Below are 21,832 nucleotides of genomic sequence, written 5' to 3'. Positions count from 1 at the left end.
TCCTTCAACCATCCCTTTTACGGCTTTTTCCCACTTCTTGCTCATTTTGGTTGCCCTCCTGTGCACACATTCCAGCTTTTCAACTTTTTTCTTAAATTGTGGTGCCCAGAATTGGACACAGTACTCCAGGTGAGGTCTGACCAAGGCAGAATAGAGTGGTACTCTTACTTCCCTTGATTGGGACACTATACTTCTGTTGCTGCAGCTTAGAATAGCATTAGTTTTTTTTGTTTTGTTTTTTTGCTTCTGCATCACACTGCTGACTCATGTTAAAGGTTGTTGTTTAATAAGACCCCTACATCCTTTTCACATGTACTGCTAGTAGGCCAGTGTCCCCCATCATATTTGTGCAGCTGGTTCTTCCTGTCTAAGTGAAGAACCTTACATTTGTCCCAATTGAAATCCATTTTGTTAGTTTGGGCCCAGCTCTCCAATCTGTTAAGGTTGTTTTGAATCCTGATTCTGTGTTCTGAGGCATTAGCTGCCCCTCCCAGTTTGGTGGCATCTGCAAATTGGATGAGCTTTCCCTCAATTCCTCCATCCAAGGTGTTTATACAGACGTTGAACAACAATGGGCCCAGATTACTCTTTTGGTTTGGTCAGTCAATGAAATATACTCAGAGTCCTGTAGTGATTTCATGCTCTTTACTGTAGCTTGTAAAACAGTGATTGAATTGCCCCCCAAACCTCAGGCTTTTATATACATTATTTACACAATGAGTCCCGTATGATTGGCTGATTCTGCTTCCCTCCTTGAGCTTGATTGGTCTTTTCCTGCAGGCCAATCAGTTGTTGCATTCTACGATCCTACCAGCCTAATAGGCTGATTAACTTATTCCTGGAGCCTGATTGGTCTTCTCTTGCAAGCCAATCAGTTGTTGCATTCTAGGATCCTACTTGCCTATTGTTCTAGGATCCAAGAAGAGAAGAAGAAGAGTTTGGATTTGATATCCCACCTTTCACTCCCCTTCAGGAGTCTCAAAGCGGCTAACAATCTCCTTTCCCTTCCTCCCCCACAACAAACACTCTGTGAGGTGAGTGGGGCTGAGAGACTTCAAAGAAGTGTGACTGGCCCAAGGTCACCCAGCAGCTGCATGTGGAGGAGCGGAGAGACGAACCCAGGTCCCCAGATTACGAGACTATCGCTCTTAACCACTACACCACACAAGGTTAGTACATAACAGTCAACCAGCTACAAATGCACCTAACAGTTACCTCGTTCAACCCACAAGAATATCATGGGGGACTTTGTCAAAAGCTTTACTGAAATCAAGATAGACCATGTCCACAGCATTCCCCTGATCCACCAAGCTTGTAACTCCATCAAAAAAAGAAATGAGACCCATCTGGAGAAACCCATGATGGGTCTTAGTAATCACAGCATCTTTTTCTAAGTGCTCCCAGACTGACTGTTGAATAACCAACATTTCTCGAAATAAGCCCTCTTGAGTCATTACAACCCCCATGTTGCTCTGCAGAATTGCTTCCATGCAATGGGATCTGCATGTATAGTATAGGTGTCTGTAGAGCATGCTCCAGGGTTCCATTGGTCAGGAATATGTCTGATCACCAGGAAGTGCGGCTCCAATTTAGAATAACACAGAAGCTATTATGACTGAAGAAAGCCAGTGAGAGCGAACTTTTGAGTTCTCCAGGGTTCTTCAGTAGTCTAGAAGTTCAACAAAAAATGGGCTAGGAGAAACAAAACTCGTTTGAAATTGAAGCCACAGTCTGCATTTTGTTACAGTTTTAAGATGGTGTGTTGGAGGAGATAACAGACTTACTTAGATAAAGTTCTACTATGCGCCATGCAGTTCTAAAGTTGCAGCCAGGATTGCTGGGACAAATAAATATTTAGTGGTCGATTCCTCCACTTTTGAAGATATACAATTCAGCTGTTCCCTCAAACTGTATTCAGTCTTAGGCAAAAACACACAGGTTCCTTGGAAGGTGTAAACCGGAAATAAAAAAGAAATTAGGCATGTTTTGTATCTCCAGGTGGTAGGACCTCATCTTCCTCCATTTTTAGGATCCTGCTCCTGAGCAACTATCTGATAGTTTTTAACTTTTTAGATTGTGCTTGGTAATGAAATAGCATGGTTAAGGAAAAAGTAACAAGGAGCCCTGTTCTAGCTGCTGGTGCAACCCCACTATTTATCATGTTATGAAAAAGAAGCTGCCTTTATGTGGCATCCTCTTTATCAATGTGTTCATAGGATCGGGCCATTACAGCGTTTTTACTTACTCAGGCAAGTTGGACATTGATAAACTTACGAAGTCTAATCTGACTCACTCTGGTTGTTCTTGGCTTTCTTATCAATAATCCCCACATTTGGTTGTATTATCTACTCCTGACTATCAAAACAATTTTTGCCCGTTAAGACCTAACGCTTATCTCTCCAGGACTCTTCTGCAGCAATTTCCTTCTGCTGTCAGTCTTTGACTTCTGCAAATATCGTGTGATCTTAAATTTAATTAAATTAATAAAAATTAGGACAAGAACCAGAGAGTGGAATTCAACACTGTGCTATTGCGAACATTCCATCTGTGCAAGTACGGTATATCTGCTTGCCAGACAGAACAACACCCTGCCTTGCTTCCTCCTGCACGCTGTTGTGGGGGGTTCTCCTGACACCCCCTGAGCCAATTTTGGGGGTGGGAGGCATAAGGGAAGAAAGCAGGGAAGACTCCTTGCTCAGATCGAAGCCCTTCCACAGAGCTTTCACTGGCAGGGATAATTAGGTATACCCCGCCCTAAGAATACAAAGGGAAAACAAAGAAGACAATAGTTTTTGACATTTGCCTCTTCAGTCATGCATTTTATCCAAATTGCTTTTTCTAATGAAACATCTGCTCAATAAACATTGTCAAAAGTTGAACTTGTGCACTTTTGCTTAGTATAATAATGTTTAAAAGGTAAATTAAGAGAAGCTGCTTGATTTTAGAGTGAGGACTAAAGCTTGTCTCCAACCGCATGCAGTGTGAGATTTTTTTCTTGTTTGATCAATCGTAGAAGCATGCCACACAGAAATAATTTCTACGTTTTTGATCTTCAGGTTGTACTTTTCTGTTTTAACGACAAACTATTTTCTGTTTGCTGAAGACGCTTTTGTGCCTTGAAATTCTAAGCACAATTAAAGTAAGTGAAAAATAGCAGACAGACTACCTTGTCTTTTGTATTGCTTTTTAACACCAATCCCCGTCATTCAAATACACAGCGGTACAAGCCAGCTGGTAGAACGTAATTATGTTCAATTTGTGTAACTCAATTATTAAAGATCAATTTAAAGTGTGCCCTATCCAGTTGTGCTGCTTGCTCAAAGGATGGTAGTGTGAAACGTACATTTTAAAAAATGCCTCTGACAAAATTTAATCAATGCATTGTTATTCCCTCCATTTTTTTTGCTGTTTTTCTTCCTCCCTCCCCTCCTCACTCCCAATATATTGTGGAATCCTGTGCACTCGTTCCTGGGAGTAAGCCTTATTGAACACAGTTTAACTTACTTCTGAGTCAAAACAAAAAAAAATTCCTTCCAGTAGCACCTTAAAGACCAACTAAGTTAGTTCTTAGTTGGTCTTTAAGGTGCTACTGGAAGGAAATTTTTTTTGTTTTGACTATGGCAGACCAACACGGCTACCTATCTGTTACTTCTGAGTAAACACTTGCTCTGCTAATACGCAACTGGCCATTTCAATGTTTCTTATATCCTCATTCCTGTTGCCTGTACGGATGTCCACATACAGTTCTGCAAATTGTGAAGTCATTGCAAATTACTTTCCAGATTTTGTAAGATGCAAACACAGATGGGCAGTGAGAAATTAGAGTGCATCACACAGAGAAGCTGTAAGATTACAAGTCAGAGATCAAATTTAGTCTTGCCACAGAGAGGACTATATTATACTGATGAGTCGCAAAAGGCACAGTTAGACTACATGAATTATTGGAAACTGCTAGTAAGTGAAGGAGCAAGGGGAACAGTGAACACCAGCAGTCTTTGCTATCACTGAGTCAGTTTTGATATATTTCAGGTAATCCTTGTAAGAAATTCATAAGGGAAATTCAGAGCAATAAGAAATGCCCCGAAATGTATGTGTCTCTCTTGGGCGTGTCGCTTAACTTAATGGAACTTACCTTTGAATGTAGTATCAGGACCACAACAGAAGCCAAAGAGTTAAAACATTTCCCACACTCCATGCCACAGTAGTTACCATAATGTGCATATCTTGGGATGTGGATGATGTCCACCATTACTACACATGAAGCACTGATACTCTTATTTTGTAGTTCTGAACCAGTCAATATACAGTCTTACTTTGGATCCCAAACACCTTGGTACTCATACGTTTTGGCTCCTGAACGCCATAAGCCCGTAAGTGCGTGTTCCAGTTTGCAAACGTTCTTTGGAACCCAAACGTCTGATGGGGCTTCTGCAGCTTCCGATTGGCTGTAGGAGCTTCCTGCAGCCAATCAGAAGCCGCACTTTGGTTCCCGAACATTTTGGAAGTTGAACAGACTTCCAGAACGAATTCCGTTCGACTTCCAATGTATGACTGTACTGGATAGCTCAGTTGGTTAGAGCGTGGTGCTGATAACACCAAGGTTGCAGGTTCAATCCTCATATGGGACAGCTACATATTCCTGCATTGCAGGGGGTTGGACTAGATGATCCTTAGGACCCCTTCCAAAAGTTGTACTCTTCTGTGAATGTCAAACCATTAATTTTTAAAGGCTTTCACCTCAAAGGGAGGCTAGCCTGGTTTATCCAAGAATTAGAAGCCTTGATTAAAATATAACACTTGCTGGGTCCAGGGATTCGAAGACACAATCTGAATACACCAAATTTATAACAATATTTATGTTCTTCTACAGAAGGTACTTGCCCCCACTTTCTTGAACCCTGTGGATCCTTTTCTGATTTTGTTGGCATCCATCTGTCTCGAGAGACAATGGAAGTGTGGGCCATCAGGGGTTAAGTCAAAGCAATGGAGAGTTACAGTACCTGCTGCAGCTGTAGAGACCTGCGGTTATTTGCGGGCTGATTCTTATGTAACCAAAAAAATATACTGTACAGCCAGCAACACTAGCTGAGATACTGATGTCAGTAACTCATGTTACGCTGTGGGTTGCTGGTGATTTGCTCAGAAAGGCAAAGACTACTACCTATCTTGAATGTGTAAAACTCCCCAGTGATTCAAGAAGTTTATTGGAAAGAGCAGCTGAATGCCTCCTGGGAAGCACCACAGAGTTTCTGCTGAGCACCCATTCTGCTTGCTTGCTCTGACATAGATTGCTCTGTAGCTGCATTTCTCTAACCTTGTTTTTGATGACAAAAGGCATTTGCATGAAAACAGGGTCTTTGTTTCCTAAGTGCTCATCTGTTCCTGCTGTTTATTTCCCACCTCAAGTCATAATCCTCGGCTTGTGGCATCACAATTGGCTGCTGTGCAAACCATTATGTCGTCACAAACAGAGGATTATGACTTCAGGTGGGGGGGATAAGCAGCAGGAACAGATGAATTCTTTAAAGCAAAGATGCTGTTTCATGTAAATGTTGATGCCAATAAAGGGCAGAGGGAGGGAAAATATGATGGAGAGACAGAAAATAGGCAGGGGGGAACTTGGTAGGAGTTCCCGAACTGTGGCTTCCCTTCAGGCAAAAGCAACTCTTGTAATTCTGCATGGATATTTTTTTTTATTTCGCCTTCTCTTTTAGGGCTTTAGAACTTGATCACACCACTGCTTTCTTCTCTTGCTGCTATTATAATAGGAGAGGCCTATATTTCTCATTCTTCATCTTAATGTAAAGAATAATGACCCTCCATTAATGGATTGCAGCAAAACCGAGGTGAAGCCCCTAGGAAGCTGCCTTATATTGAGTCAGACCATTGGGACTGGTGGGCAGCAGCTCTCCATGATTTTTCTCAGAAGTCCACTTGGTCCTACCTGGGACCAGGGACTGGACCTTGCATGTTCTGCATGCAGAGCAGGTGCTCTGTTGCTAGGCAACAGCCCTTCTTTTGCACACATTGTAATCTTAACTGTGTTCTGTTATATGCTCAGTAAATGGAGGGAAAGCCAGTCCTGTAAACAACTCATTTATGTAGATACCTTTTGAGATTTGCAAAAGTTTGTGCAAAATCAGATTAAAATGGGTGGTTAGCCTCTGGCAAGAGTTCAAAGGCTTAACTATGGCACAGAATCAATTCTACTACACTGAATTGGACCACTGATCTATCTACTGTTGTCTGCATTGAATGGCAGTGGCCCTTTCCCTTCTTCAGGAATGCAGAAAACAAAGAGAATTGTTCAAGGCAGAGTATGGTTTTATTAAAGCAACATTGGCTTCTACAGGACGGCCTATGGGAATCCTTCATGTCTTGCCCAACCAGCTCTAGCTGGTTTGAATAGAGAAAGAAAGTCTTAAGGAAAATGTGGGCTGGAGGTTCTCCAGGTTCTGGTTTGTTAACAGTACTAGAAAAAATATGGAGTGGACTTTTAAACATCACACCTTGCCTGCCTGCCTTTCCACTCCAGATGTACCCAGGCTTACTTCTTAAAGAGGAGGGAGAGGATTGCAGTTCAAGCTTTCTAGGAAGCCCACACTTTGTAATACCAGATTTGTGTGATGTGGTTTCCGGTGTGGCAATCATTGAAGCAAGCTACCCTGCATATGCTCAAGAGATTTTCTGGCATCAGTTAAATGAGGTGAATGCATCTCTCTCTCTCTCTCTCTCTCTCTCTCTCTCTCTCTCTCTCTCTCTCCACCCCTCCCTGCTGCTTACAGGCAGCTCCTATTCTAAATTGCAAGTCTCAAGCTGGCAGCTTTCCACAGAAGGCTCTCTTTTCTGATATTAAAGCCCGCAGTAGGAAATTCGACATCATATATAGATTCCCCCCCCCCCTCAGATTCTCTGCGCCTTTATGCAGTGCCACTTTAGCCCTGGCGACAATAACAGGTTTCGGTAATCAGTGAAGACCAAACAGAGCAGAAATTGAGGCGCTGTCTGGAAAAGGGAGCTAGAAAAATCTGAATAACGCAACCTATTGTGTGTTCTTTCCATGAACGTTACAGATCAGTGTGCTTTCATTAAAATTCTCCTTATAAGCTCGGGTGATATGTTGGGGTGAGGGGGTATTTGATGTCTGAGAAGTAGTGAGAAGTTAGCTGCCTAATGATATACTAATTAGGAAGCCCATCCTAGCAGGATCCATGAAAATTGATTTGCACGGTGCCATTTTTGCTAATGAGAGTCATGAATACATGTTTGCAGTCCTTTACTTACCCTTCTTCCCTACAGCTAATGAAGGTGAAGCAATCATTAAGAATAGGGCTATAATCTATCTAGAGTTTCTGCAGCCTCATAGGAACGGGTGGACTTTAAGAAGTTCTGTTTTAAATAATGCACTTTGTGAAAGAGTGAGCTCCGCAGGTAGCATGGATGTACCATACATGTCATTATTAAAATTCCTTCACTGGTGGTTCTTTTCACTGTATCAGTAGCTGGGGACAGGCTGTCTGTTGTGTGTATCTGATTTCATACAGGATTTTAATTAAAGTGGAAAATCTAAATTGTTTTAGTGTAATAGGTTGACCTTTCCGATGTGGGTACGGGGGGTTTACGAACAAATGTCAGTGTACTCAGTTATTCCCCACCTTCCCACAATTCCACTTTGTGTAAATAGCTCACCGAAAGAAAGACACAGCATGCTTAACCTTATTAGTCCAGCAAAGATCACCCAAAAATACAGGCAAACTTCAGAATAGGTGCAAAAAAGAAAGAGACAAGAAATGGTTGAGATTTCCATAAGAAAGACTGCTTACTGACAGTTGGAGGGGAGCAATTGTGGTTCGGTGTAGCTGCGGCAGTGCTGGGCAGTCTTCTGGCTTTGGCATGGCTGAGACAGGATGCTACTTCCCCTTCCACCAGCAGTTGCAGTTGCAGCCAATCACAGGCGAACTAGTGGACACCGTTTGGGGAGTGGACCAGAGCCATGAGCTCAATTGTCACAAGCCCCATGGGGACATCCTGGCAGGATTGGTCAGAGGGGGTGTGGCATGAGTGTCAGCGGTGAAGACTTGAGCGCATCCTCAGCCCGTTGCTGCTGGACATCCTAGCAGAGGAGGGAAAGCCAACAGAACCAGCCTCCTGAGAATGAGGTTGCTCCGGGAACTAAGGAGGCACATGAGCTTAAGCCAGAGAGTGAGCTGGCTGGGCAGAGTCAGGCCCTGTTTCCAAGGAGGCTGCATTGGATGCACTGGTGCAAGCAGACTCAACCTACCCACAAGAGTGTTTGCTTGCTCAGTACTATCTCTTTTTTATAATTTTTTTAATTAAATTTTCTGTTTTACAATTTCAAATAAACATTTTAAACTTTAAAATATCCGATGGCTTCCCTTCTTCTCTTTCCATGGTTCATTTTACATATCATACATCCCTGCATATTTTACCATAACCATTCAAATCAATTTTCCACTTTTGCATCTTACTCTGTTGAATTTATCTTAAAGCTGCCAGCGTTTTCAGCTGTATATAGTTATTTTTCATATAGTCAAAAAATGTTTTCCAATCTTCTTTAAACGTATGTTGTTCTTGCTCTCTTATTCTATATGTTAAATCTGCAAGTTGTGCATATTGAGTCAACTTAAGTTGCCAATCCTCTTTCGTTGAGACCTCACTCACTTTCCATTTTGGGGCTAACAAAAGATGGGTTGCAGTTGTTGCATACATAAATAACCTTTTCTGACACCTGGGTATTTCAGTCTGGGTTATCCCCAACAAAAAAGACTGTTTTTGATGGGGGAAAGTAATTTTAAACTCCCCCCCCAATTCATTATAAATCATTTCCCAATACACTTTTACCTTTTTACATGTCCACCACATGTGGAAGAATGTTCCCTCCACTTCTTTACACTTCCAACACCTATCTGATTCTGTCTGCTCAGTCCTATCTCTTGCGATGAAAACCGTGCAAATGACTGTGCCTGCCCCACTCTTCAAAAGGAGATCTAACGGTGTGTATCAGGTGTTAAGACAACATCTTAGCTTGTTCCTAGCCATGTACCTTGGAGGTCTACTTCTGAACTGTGTAAACTGTAACTTGAGCTATATTTAAACCATGTACTGACTTGTAGAATACAGCCTTCAGGAAGACTTGAACCAAAAGTCTGAGTACAGTTCTGAGAGTGGGAGGCAGGACTCCCATAGAGCTACTATGCAAAACTGATCTCAGCTCTCCAACTAGGTTCCTCTGTAGAGTGAGCTTCTAGTTCATAGAGTATAGAACCTGTTCCATTTCTTATGGCAATTTTGGAAACTTTCTTCTGCGTGATATCAAATCAATAGAAAACCTAGTTCATGCTCCGATGAACCCCGACAAAAGAAAGGGAATTCATTCCAACTCCATTTTCTTGATGTATCTTCAATAGTAAAGTGTGTTTACTCCATGACTTCCTGTACAAAAGCAATCTGTTTAATGTCTATGCAGAATGGGAGGTCAGTTGTTAGCTCTCCCCCTCTGGAGTCTTATAGGAATCTAACAAAGAAAATTGTTTTTAAAACCTACTCTCTTCTCCGCTTTCATATGTTCACTAGAACGTCTGCAAGAAATAGGGGAGAGGGGAATCCGCCTTAAGCATTTAAGGTACTTACAACGGTGTAATCCGGCAGTCTCTTTCAGAAGCCAGACTCATGACATTTAAATCCCATGACTGCACCCTGAACATTTAACTAACTGCTTCCCTCTGTTTGAACGACTTCTTGGAACTCTGACAAAGTGCAAAGGTGGCTTTTAAAAAGAAATATTAATTTGCAAATGTCGCTACCAGATTGATAGGAAGTGAGAGCCCAGAAATGGTGTCTGACTATTTCAAGCCTTGTTTTCTGTGATATTATTTGACTTTCTGATTCCCTAGTTCTTCTGCTTGACATCCTTTCTTATCTCTCCCTGGCTACAGCACCTAAGATTTCATCCCCAACTTTGATTCCGTATAGTGAAATTACCAGACTTTGTGATGGACTGCTTTATAATAGGAATTGGGTGCGTTAATTTTGTAAATACTGTAAGTAGTTTGCTAATGTTCCAAAGTGAGGCAGTAGTTTTTCTTTAACTAAGATTGTGATCTGAGCGAAAGAAGAACTCAATTTACCTGGTTCTGGTTCCAGCAGGGAGGGGAGGTCCCTACCTTCTCTTATGCTTCAAATGCTGTTGTGACAGCTTCCTGGTTATCACATCTGGCAACTGGAAGCTACCATAGCAATGTTTCAAGTTCCAGAAAGGAGCCACCAAAGCTGTTGCACCAAAGCTGCAGGTCCAGACGTTTGGAGACTCACAGGGTGGCAGGGAGAGAGATCCAGAGTCCACTGCACTCCAGATTATGTTATCAGGAGCATGACAGGGTTTGAATCAGACTCTGACTTAACTAAGCTTCCCCTCCCCTTCATTTGCAGGGATCATAGTTTGGTTTGCTGAAGCTAATTCCATACAAACCCAGGGCAGGAGGTGCCTATCACTAGTTCAGCAGACTTTTGTGGGTAAGCTGCAAGAGGCTGACCAGCCAATCGAAAACCACGTGGCCATGGCGTAAAAAATCAAAGCTCATTTACCTGTGTGTGATCCCTGATCCAAGGAATACTGTGTGAGTAGAACATGAGGTTCTATTCTAGAACTTTCAGTATCTGTTGTGATGCTCCTCCCCTTCTACATTAGCCCTCTTCAGGTGTTCAGCCAGGGCACACAAGGACTAAAATGGGTAGGGCAACTAGGGTACAGCCATCGATCCCGCCCCCCCCCCCCCGTGTTGCCAGGTGGACCACCAGCCCATCCCCAGCCTTTGCTTGTTTAGTGGAAAAGTCTGGGGATGTTGTATAGGCTCATTTGGATGAACGTATCCACAAGCCTTCTCATGATCAGGGTTCCTGGTCAGGAGAAGGCTTGAAAACTAAATCTTCTTGTTAAACATCCAACAGTCAAGAGTGGAGGAGGCACATCTGGTGATGCTGAGGCTGGGACTGATGTACGCACCCCTATTCCCCACTGCCTTCTTTAGCCTTTCTTTGGACACTTTAGTTGTGTCCAGTCCCTCACATCTGCTAGTTACGTTGCTGTGCATTTTTATTTTCACACACTAGTTATTTATTTGATTCTATTATAAGTAATATCTCATAAAACATCTTGAAGCAATTTCACAGTAAAAATGTCAGCAATAAAAACAATTAAAAGCAATGTCTTACATAAAAAACCAAGTCCATATATAAGCAGCCAAAAGCCATTTCATTTGCAAAAAACAAAAAACAAACCAGTTTCAAATCCAGCACAGATTGACATTGGGATAAAGATCTCCACTTGGAAGACTTGTTAAAAAAAGAAAAGTCTTAGACTCCAGAATACCCTACTAGTAAAACCAGCATAGCAAATGGGAAACTGTTCCCTAAACCAGAAACCTGCAGTTTAGCATCCAAAAAGCAGGTAGCAGTACTAGAAATAATAGGCCTAGTGTTTCTGAGGAAAAGCTTCTACCTGTGTATGGTTTGCTCTCTGTGCCATCATCACCTTGTCAAAAGCAACCTAAAATATTTGAGAAAGAGCCAGTAGAGAAACATCTGTTAGCAGAAAGTAATTGATTAATTTAGCTACAACAGTTCCTGACCTCCCTAACAAACACAAATTGCATATGTAATTGTACTAGGTCCAGTCTCCAAAGAGGTTGTGTTGAAAATAAGACATTTTGCTTTGCTTCCAACCTTTGGGCCTCAGACCTGTCCCTCCCAACGTGTTTGTCTTAAAACATTTCTTTAAAAATGAATCAGCATCTTCTTCTAAACTTAAGCTAACTTCTACCCTCCCACCAGCCAAGCCCTATTAGAAGAGGAACATGGGAGAGTCTCTCTGAGCCCTTGCTAGAACCACACACAAAGACACATCAGAGCAGAATAGTAACTGTTTCTGAACTCCTTAGTTCCCAAGTCACATTGACATGTTGGGGCAATAAGTATGTACTCACCCACTCAAATCCAGTTTAGATCAGTGAGGATCCATTGCCTGGGAGAATTCATTCCATTTGGGACTTAGTTGGCTGGGAAGGTGGGCACCATTTCCCTCTATGGAACTTAAAAATAAACCCACCTTCCAGATGCCCTACACCTACCTAGAAGTCTACCTCACCGTTTCTGAACTTAGAAGAATAAACTTGTTTTTGTAAATGACTTCAGAGGCTACATATATACTGATAATGTTGCCTTATTAACACTCCGCTTGCCACTTTCTATTTCTATACCGTTTTCCTGACTGTTTTATAGGCCAGACTTTTATAACTGAGTGCATGGCTAATATAGGTAGCACCTATGTGTGTCAGAACGTACACGGGTGCTACCTTTATTAACCATATGCCAGAATACATGCAATGGGTCTGAGAGGTAAGTGGGCAGACCCAGCGGAGGAACATGCTAGGGAGGTTTCTGGTTGTCATATTTGGGGCCAGAGAAGAATTTGCCTTCAGAAAAATGGCCTGCCTGAGGTTTTTGCCCATAGCAATTGTCCCAACTCGATGGCGAAGGCTGGATCCTTAGTCTACATGGATAAGAGGTTGTGGCTCCTTCCTCGGTCCAAGAAAACAGGGGTCTAGAGGGAGTTGGTTCTGTCCAGATGCCCAGTCATGGCACCCCCAAAATTGCAATTTTGGAGGGGTCACCCCAATTTGATGTACAACAAAAGGCAGTTCCTTAACCTTGGTTAACTATGCCAAATAATCAACCTGCAGACAGGTTGGTTGATTCAGGATACGCACCCAATGCCTACACCAAAGTCTGCAGACATCTGTTATCAATAAAGTTGTGGCCTGCTTAAATCCCAATTGGTTGTCCTGTGTTTATAGCAACTATATCATGCCTTGCACCCAGCCCACAGGTCTGCTGCACCTGGGTCTGCAATGCAAGGGGCTTTTTTTGTAACTGAAATCTATACCATTCATTCTTGCCACTGTCTTCTTGCCATGTTCCATCAGAAGTTCACTGCTGAAAGAACCCAAAACGTCCTGCTTTTATTATATCATTCTTATCAAAAGTTTAGACATGCTTGATAAAAGGTTGTTGGTTTTTTTCCTGTGCCTGACCCCCAGGAGCAGCAGTCTGAGGTGTGAGTGGAGGTCAGGGAAGGAGAGGTTAAGTCTGTATTTTTCCGATCTTCTTTCTTTTACAGTTCCTCTTCCAGCTCTGTCGGGTTTCTCACACCAGTTTTCATGGCACTGTGTAGGTCATTGGTTCAGAAGGAAGCTATATAATAATAATTCTGTTGCCATCTTTCAGCTTTACAGCTATGGTGATAAGGGGACACCTTGTCGTATAATTTTAAATCCAGGTTTGGAGATCTGCAAGTCTCTAAAAATAAAGGGCTGCTGTAGTAATTCTCTAGGTTCAATGGTCTCTGTAGATATTTTAGTTACAGCGGTGCAGAAAAGTATCCCGAACACTGGATCTAAACAGTTTAATTTAATTTCCAGCAGAGAGGAAAAATTAGCAGCTGCTGAATCCACACCCTTGTGAAGGGGGAGGGAATTTGAGAAAGATGCAGTGGGATATGCATGAACTCAGTGATTTGTATACAAAAGCTGCAAAGAGCATTAGTGAAGCTGTCATGCTTTCCCTTCACCTGTCAGGAGAGTGGAGGTGAAATTGATGAGAATTTGAAGCCTTTTCAGTTTTGTTTGTACAATGAAGAGGTTTCGCCCTACCATGTTTATTGTTTCTTGGTGGGGACGAGGTAAAGAGCAACATCAAGCTGTGGGAATGGTGAGCTAAGGCTAGAGTGATCAGAGGTGAAATTGACAGGCCATCCCCTGTTTCTGCAACAAGTTCAGAGAAGCTCCAGTCTCAGTGCTACTCCTTTGGGCAGCGACTGGATAATGTGCAATTAGGGCTGAACTTTATAGGTCCAGCAGCTGAATGCACAAGCCATTTAGCAAGCAAGCAAGCAAGCAAGCAAGCAAGCAAGCAAGCAAGCAGTGAATGGTGTAAAACCTTGTTCAGAGGGGAAACACACACAAGTGCTTACAGACGCTGTTTGGAATATCTGGTGCTATGGGACAACACCCATGGAAATAATAATAATAATAATAATAATAATAATAATAATAATAATAATAATAATAATTTATTTATGCCCCGCCCTTCAAAAACCTGGCTCAGGGCGGCTAACAACAAATTTAAAACACTTAATTGTAAAAGCAGCATAAAATACAGTATAAAATATGAATAACAATAAAGGGATATGTTCTGCAGAACCCTAGTGATATCTAATTATTACCCCCCAAAAAAAATTTAGGCTAATTTGTACAGTGTTGAAAGCCTTAGACTGATCTAAAATACTTTACTTCAGAGGTTCCCAAACTGTGGTCCAGGAGCTTAATTCACGTGGTCCATGGTGTATCTGTGGATTTGTGAATGAAGATGGGAGGTTGATTGCATTAATACTCATATTGATTATTTTATTGTATTTTTTTTTGCTTCTTTTATTTCCTGTGTCATATTTTATTGTGTTACAATTTGAATTCTATGGAACTCAAATTGTATTACAGTACAATAAAATGCAATACTTTAGAAATAAAAGAAGCAGTAAGAATACATTTAAAAATCAAGCAACATCTAGAACTGTGAATTACAATTGCTACAACAGCTAGAATAAAGTAGTCCACTGAGAAGCTCACCAATTTTCAAGTGGTCTGTAGAGGGGAAAGTTGGAGAACCAAAGCTCTACTCATAAATGTGATCTATGCCTTTTTCATCATATAATGTGTCGTTCAAGATCTGTGACAACTCCAAAAAAAATATCAAAAGAGCAAAATATACCTATCATCAGTGCTTGGGCATTCCAGTCCCTTCTTTTAGCCCCAGAAATATTGCTTCCAAATTGCTAGCTTCTTAGTGATATTCTGAGCAGTGACAAATCAGTGCTTGGTCCTTTTCATACTGTGGAAATTGCACATCTTGTGATATGGCTCTGGATGACTTACAAATCAGCCTGAAAGAGGAATCACCATGTCATGCATGAGATATAACTAATACTATTCATAGATGCAGCGTGAGGATACATTTTCCTCTGCAGCCATTGTCACTGACCACGTTTGCAGACTAAATGCTAAAATAAATGGGCAGCTAGATTAGTGTGTGCCTTTTCCTGTATGCTTTAACCTGTTAGAGTCCCTCAGCCCTTTTTCATTGCTGTTAGTGCAATTGGCACAGATAATGTAACCATTAAAATGATACTCTCAACTTTAATATCTCACAGGTGGCTGTACTCCACAGGAACTTGCTAGTTAGAAATACCTGTAACATTTTAGCACCCTTTTAACTTTACTTTTCTTACTCATTATACCTTGTGGCATAAAATCGCAATCTAGAGATAGGGATGCTAAATGTATAATGTCTCTTTCTGTAATGTTGCTTAATGTCCTATGTATAATGAAGTACTAAACAGATTATGGCCACAGCTTTGCTTTTTAAGTAGCGCATGTAGCACAAAGGAACTTAGTTTAACTTCCCAGTGTATCCCAGTCCTTTGATTTTGCGTGAGATTCAACAAACTAGTACTGCTAGCAGGAGCCTATTCAAGGACTTTGCTAGCATGGCAGGCCTTTGCATTCATGTGTCTACCCCAAAAAATTGGCCCTGAGGGACTTGGGACAACCTTCAGGACAGCACTTGGGAGGAGAGGGGGATTCTTCTGCCTGGAAAAGCTGAAATGCTTGCACTGATGCAACAATTGCTATGGCTTTATGCTGAATTTCTCTCCTAGTCTTAGTATGAGGGAGAGCACTATCATTCCTTTTCCTTAGCCCAGGGATCAGAAACCTGTGTCTCCCCAGATGTCATTGGACTGTAGATCACCGTATTTCATTTGAGTGCTTCATTGTGCATATGCTTTAAAAATGTTGATTCTAAGAACTCACAACATCTGTAAGGTCATGTTGCTCTTGGACCAAGGGACACCAGGAAATCATTGTTTTTCTTCCACATGTAACTCCCAGGGAAAGTTTTTCCTCACACACTCATCCAGCCACTTGAGAGCCATTTTCTCATGGCAATCTCCATGCAGCAAAGATGAGATTGATCAAGGAGCCTTTGTAACCCAATTGTGATATACACTTAACGTTCTGCTGCATTGTTCTAATGTCATTCACATTTTGAATAATACATTTCAGATTCAACATGGAATTTACATTTTTATGTGAACTTTTAAATTCAGAATTCATTATTTTTGACTTGTGGGCATCTCTTAGCTGCTTTTAGTTTGGAAGACTTCAAATATTGACTCTGATAACTGTCAATAGCTCATTGTGTGTTAGCGGTCAAAATCAAATGCTATTAAATGCCAACCATCCAATATTTTATACTGGAGGTTTCATAGGGCCTTCCAGGTCACCCTATTTTGTCAGAAGCTTCTTAAGGAGGTCAGTGGTGTTGGATAAGCTTCCAGGAAAGTTTGTCCATCATTAATTTCCACTGCAAAGTTCAGCCAACATGCACATTCTCAATTCACAATAGGTGATGGTGAGGTCAAGAGGCCCTCATATGAATGGATGTGCGTGGCTTCTGTAGTAGACATGGTGGAATACCTTGGAAGTCAATGAGAATTGCATTCCTGTCTTAACATCCCATTATGCATCTGGAATCAATAGTGTCAAAAGCTAAAAACCATTGGATATCAAATAGTGCTAAATACCAACAACCATTTATCAGATATTGAAATAAAATATAACTGAGTGTCATGGACAAATACCAAATATGCAAGCATGCAGAGAATATCTGGAGAATACTCAGCAACAATATTAGCAAAGGAGATATTGGAGTACAATGGGGGGGGGGGACAAATTCATTTTCACAATAACACAATGGCCACAGCGTTCCTTGCTTATAAAAATGTACATTTTTCAGAAGGGTGATTTTGATTTTGCCTTGGAAATCAAAACAGGAAGATTTCCTGTTTTACCACAAATCTTTTACCACAAATCAAGGATGGTGATTTCTTTATATATATATATATGATATTTTATTAAATTTCACAGAGATTAACAACAATAAAAACAACCCAAATCACAAAAAACCAAACCAACAAAAGACAAGAAAAAAAACAACAATAAAAAACATAACAAAGAAAATTCAAGATTAAAAACAAACTCTGTTTCAAATTAATAACCTTCCAGATCTTGTTTTCCTTGCTTCCACCCGCTTTCCTTTCATGTATTCCATTTTAAAATTAGTTCAGCAATTATCATATTATTCAAATTCATTTTTTATCTTTACCTTTATACTCTTATTTATCTTAATCACTGGAACCCCTTTATTTCATTTACAATGCCCTTAACATTCATAAATTTTACAATGTTTTTGTAGATAAACTTTAAACTTCTTCCAGTCCTCTTCCACCTGCTCTTCTCCTTGATCTCGGATTCTGCCGGTCATTTCTGCCAGTTCCATATAGTCTATAACTTGCATCTGCCATTCTTCCAGGGTGGGTAGGTCTTGTGTCTTCCAGTGCTTTGCGATGAGTATTCTTGCTGCTGCTGTGGCATACATAAAAAAGGTTCTATCCTTCTTTGGCACCAATTGGCCAACCATGCCCAGGAGAAAGGCCTCTGGTTTCTTCAGGAAAGTATACCTAAATACTTTTTTCAGTTCATTATAAATCATTTCCCAGAAAGCCTTGATCCTTGGGCAGGCCCACCAAAGGTGAAAGAATGTTCCTTCCGTTTCTTTACATTTCCAACATTTATTGTCGGGCAAGTGGTAAATTTTTGCTAGCTTGACTGGGGTCATGTACCACCTATAGATCATTTTCATAATATTTTCTCTTAAAGCATTACATGCTGTAAATTTCATACCGGTGGTCCATAACCGTTCCCAGTCAGCAAACATAATGTTATGACCAATATCTTGTGCCCATTTTATCATAGCAGATTTAACTGTTTCATCCTCAGTATTCCATTTCAACAGCAGGTTATACATTCTCGACAATATCTTAGCACTGGGTTCTAACAATTCTGTTTCCAACTTCAATTTTTCCACCTGGAAGCCAATTTTCCTGTCTGAGTTATAGGCCTCTCTTACTTGAAAATAGTGTAACCAATCCTGCACCTTATCTTTAAGTTTCTCATAACTCTGCAATTTCAATTTGTCCCCATCCTGTTCCAGAATTTCCCAATATTTTGGCCAATTCGATCTCATGTTAAGTTTTTTCAAGGCCTTAGCTTCCATTGGTGAAAGCCACCTTGGGGTTTTATTCTCCAAAAAATCTTTATATCTGACCCAGACATTAAACAATGCTTTCCTGACAATATGGTTTTTAAACGCCTTATGTGCTTTGTCCTTACCGTACCACAAGTATACATGCCATCCAAAAACATTATCATGTCCTTCCAAATCAAGAATGTCTGTATTCTCAAGAAGTAGCCATTCCTTTAGCCAGCAAAAGGCTGCTGCCTCATAATATAGTTTAAAGTCCGGCAGGGCAAACCCCCCTCTATCCTTTGCATCAGTAAGAATTTTATATTTTATTCTGGGCTTTTTGCCCTGCCAGACAAATCTAGAAATTTCTTTTTGCCACTTCTTGAAACAGTCCATCTTGTCAATTATTTGTAAGGTTTGAAACAAAAACAACAATTTTGGCAATACATTCATTTTAATAACTGCAATTCTACCCAGTAAGGAAAGCTTTAGGTTTGTCCATATTTCAAGATCTTTTTTCACTTCAGACCAACACTTTTCATAATTGTCTTTGAATAAGTTAGCATTCTTCGAAGTCATGTTCACCCCTAGGTATTTAACTTTCTTCGTTACTATTAGACCTGTTTCTCCCTGAAACCTTTCCTTCTCTATTGGTGTCAGGTTTTTTTTTCAGAACCGTAGTTTTTAATTTATTAAGTTTAAACCCTGCCACCTGACCAAATTCTTGTATTATTTCCAAAGCTCTTCTAGTACTAGGGATTGGCTCCTGTAGTGTCAAAACTAGGTCATCTGCATAGGCTTTCAGTTTGTAATGTTTGGCTCCGACCTGTATACCCTGAATCTGTTGGTCCCTTCTAATCATGTTCAGCAAGACCTCCAGGACTGAAATAAAAAGCAAAAGGGAAATTGGGCAGCCTTGTCGTGTCCCTTTCTCTATCTTAAATTCTTCTGTAACCGCATTATTCACTATCAATTTTGCCTTTTGTTCTGAATAAATCGCCCCTATACCGTTTCCAAACCTTTCTCCCACCCCCATCCCTTGCAGGTTTTTCTTCATAAAACTCCAAGAAATGTTGTCAAAGGCTTTCTCTGCGTCAATGAATATCAGTACTGCTTTTGTATTAATATCAACTTGTAATTTTTCCAAGATGTCAATTAAGTTCCTTGTATTGTTTGTCATATGTCTGCCTGGGAGAAAGCCTGCTTGGTCTTTATGTATGATTCCTACTAGGACTTTTTTTAATCTTTTAGCTAAAATGTCAACAAAAATTTTATAATCCACATTAAGTAGGGATATGGGGCGGTAGTTCTTAAGTTGTGTCTTTTCTGGCTCATTTTTCGGTATAAGCGTGATATAAGCATCTTTCCACGACTCCGGCGCTCTTTTCCCCTCCATAATTTCATTGCAGACCTCCATTAATGGTTGAATTAAATAGTCCTTCATTACTTTGTAATATTTGGAGGAAAGCCCATCTGGGCCTGGAGACTTGCCAAGCTGCAAATTCTTAGTGGCACCTTCAACCTCCTGTTCAGAAATTCTGTCATTCAATATTAATTTACTCTCCTGAGATATATTTTGTAATCCATTTGTTTTTAAGAATTTCTCAATCTTGGTCTCATTCTGTGGTCCTTGTGCATACAATTGTTTGAAGTATCTCTGGAAACAGTCTTTGATCTCCTGTGGGTTTTGTATAATCCTTCCATTTACTTCAAGATTGGTCACTGTATTTAATTTTTGTCTTTTCTTCAGCTGCCAAGCTAGCAGCTTTCCACACTTATTAGCTGATTCAAAAGTTTTTTGTCTCATTTGTTTAATCTTCCATTCTATGTCCTGATTAACCAATTTCAAATACTGTGCCTGATATGACTTAATTTCTCGCAGGATCTCCTGTGACTTTGGTTTAGACCTTAATCTCTTTTCTCCTTCTCTGATTTTCTCTAAAATCTTTCCTTTTCTTTCCTCTTGAAGTCTCCTCTTTATAGCATTTTGTTGAATCAGAAAACCTCTAATAACGGCTTTGCTAGCGTCCCAGATTACTCTTTTTCCCACAGTTGTCTTTAAATTTATTTCAAAATAATCTTTCATAATTTTTTGGGCCTTCTTAATAATTTCAGGATCTCTAAACAAGGTGTCATTCATTCTCCATCTAAAGGAACCAATCGGTGTTAATTTCATGTCCATTCTCACAGGGTTATGGTTGGAGCAGATTTTTGGGCAGATTTCCACCTTCCGAATCTTGAGTGCCATCCCTCTTGTAATCCAAATTTGGTCAATTCTTGTCCAAGTCATGTTGGCTTCAGAGAAGAAAGTTCCCTCCCTTCCTAGGGGGTTTTTAGTTCTCCAAATGTCAATCAAGTCCATATTGTCTGTCATTTCAAACAAAGTCTTTGGTAGTCTTCCATCTTTTGTAACTACCTGTCTTTCAGATTTGTCCATATGTGTTGACACAACTCCATTCATATCTCCCATCTAAATAATGTTCTGGTCCATATGATCCAACAACATCTCATGCAGTTTCTTGTAAAACTCTGATTTCCCCTCATTAGGTGCGTAGACTCCAATTATTAATACTTTCTCTCCTTGTACTTGTATTTCAATTGCTACAAATCGTCCATGTTCATCCTTGAAGAGAAATTTTGGTGACAGTTTCTCTTTTGCGTATATCACAACTCCTCTTTTTTTAACTTTGTCCGATGAGATAAATTCTTGGCATAGTCTCTTGTTTACCAATAATTTCCTGTGGAGTCTTGTTATATGTGTTTCTGTGCTGGTCCCGGGGGTAAGGTACCGTGGGTGTAAGCAGAGTCCACACGAAGAGGGGCGAGGTCCGAGGCGGAGAGCCGGGCGGGGAACAGGAACGCTGGAACAGGAGACCGAGCAGGGAACAGGAACACCGGATGATCAGGAACAGGAGACCGAGCAGGGAACAGGAGCACCGGATGGTCAGGAACAGGAGGCCGGGCAGGGAACAGGAGTACCGGATGGTCAGGAACAGGAGGCCGAGCAGAGGTTAGGAACACAGGAAGGTCCGAAGCCAACAACGATGTTGCTCCCGCAACCTGGGACCGGGCTGACTAGGCTTTTATCCTCTTCTAAGGCCGGGGGCGGTCCCGGCCCCCAGGAGCCCCGCCTCCTCTGGCCTTAAGGCGAGCACTCCTCCTGGGAGCAACCAGTTCCCTTCGCCTCTCTGCCCTAAGCCTCTGCAGATCAGGAGAGGCCGAAGGGTTACTGGGCCCTGGAGGAGGCTCACCTGACGCCACTGAGTCCTCAAGCACCTCTGGGGCCAGAAGGGTTTCACCTGGGGCCAGCTCCTGGTGCTCTGCCACAGGTGCAGGCTCTTCAGCATCTAGGCCTTGCCCCAGTTCAGCCGGCCCTGGAGGCGGGGACTCCTGTGCAGGCTGGGATTCCTCTGGTTCATCCTCTGAATCGGAATCCCAGGCCATCACACCATCCCCCCTCCCAGGCCCCCCCCTCATCCGAGGGTCCGTACCCGGCTTGCCGGGGTACATCGCATGGAACTCTCGGAGGCAGGCAGGTGCGTGGACGTTGGCCGCTGGTTCCCAGGAACGGTCCTCCGGTCCGTACCCCTTCCAGTCAATGAGATACTGCAGCTTT

The 21,832-nt window shown here is 41.4% G+C and overlaps 1 protein-coding gene and 1 long non-coding RNA gene across 2 annotated transcripts in view; one reads left to right on the top strand and one right to left on the bottom strand.

The window, feature by feature from the left end:
* LOC310851074 (transmembrane protein 263-like) overlaps nucleotides 1–21,832 on the top strand; it is a 315,238-nt gene that overhangs the window by 91,767 nt on the left and 201,639 nt on the right. The gene's annotated exons all lie outside the window — the stretch shown is intronic.
* On the bottom strand, nucleotides 8,826–10,580 carry LOC310839395. The gene is made up of 2 exons (XR_014561482.1): nucleotides 10,149–10,580; nucleotides 8,826–9,599 (listed from the first exon to the last, which is right to left on the bottom strand). It is a non-coding gene; the product is annotated as an uncharacterized lncRNA (long non-coding RNA).

This window comes from Podarcis gaigeae (assembly GCF_964106915.1).
Source record: "Podarcis gaigeae genome assembly, chromosome: 1".
In the NCBI taxonomy this organism is placed as follows: Eukaryota; Metazoa; Chordata; class Lepidosauria; order Squamata; family Lacertidae; genus Podarcis; species Podarcis gaigeae.
The sequence above is the reverse complement of the archived record's forward strand: the minus strand, read 5'-3'. Positions and strand labels throughout refer to the sequence as shown.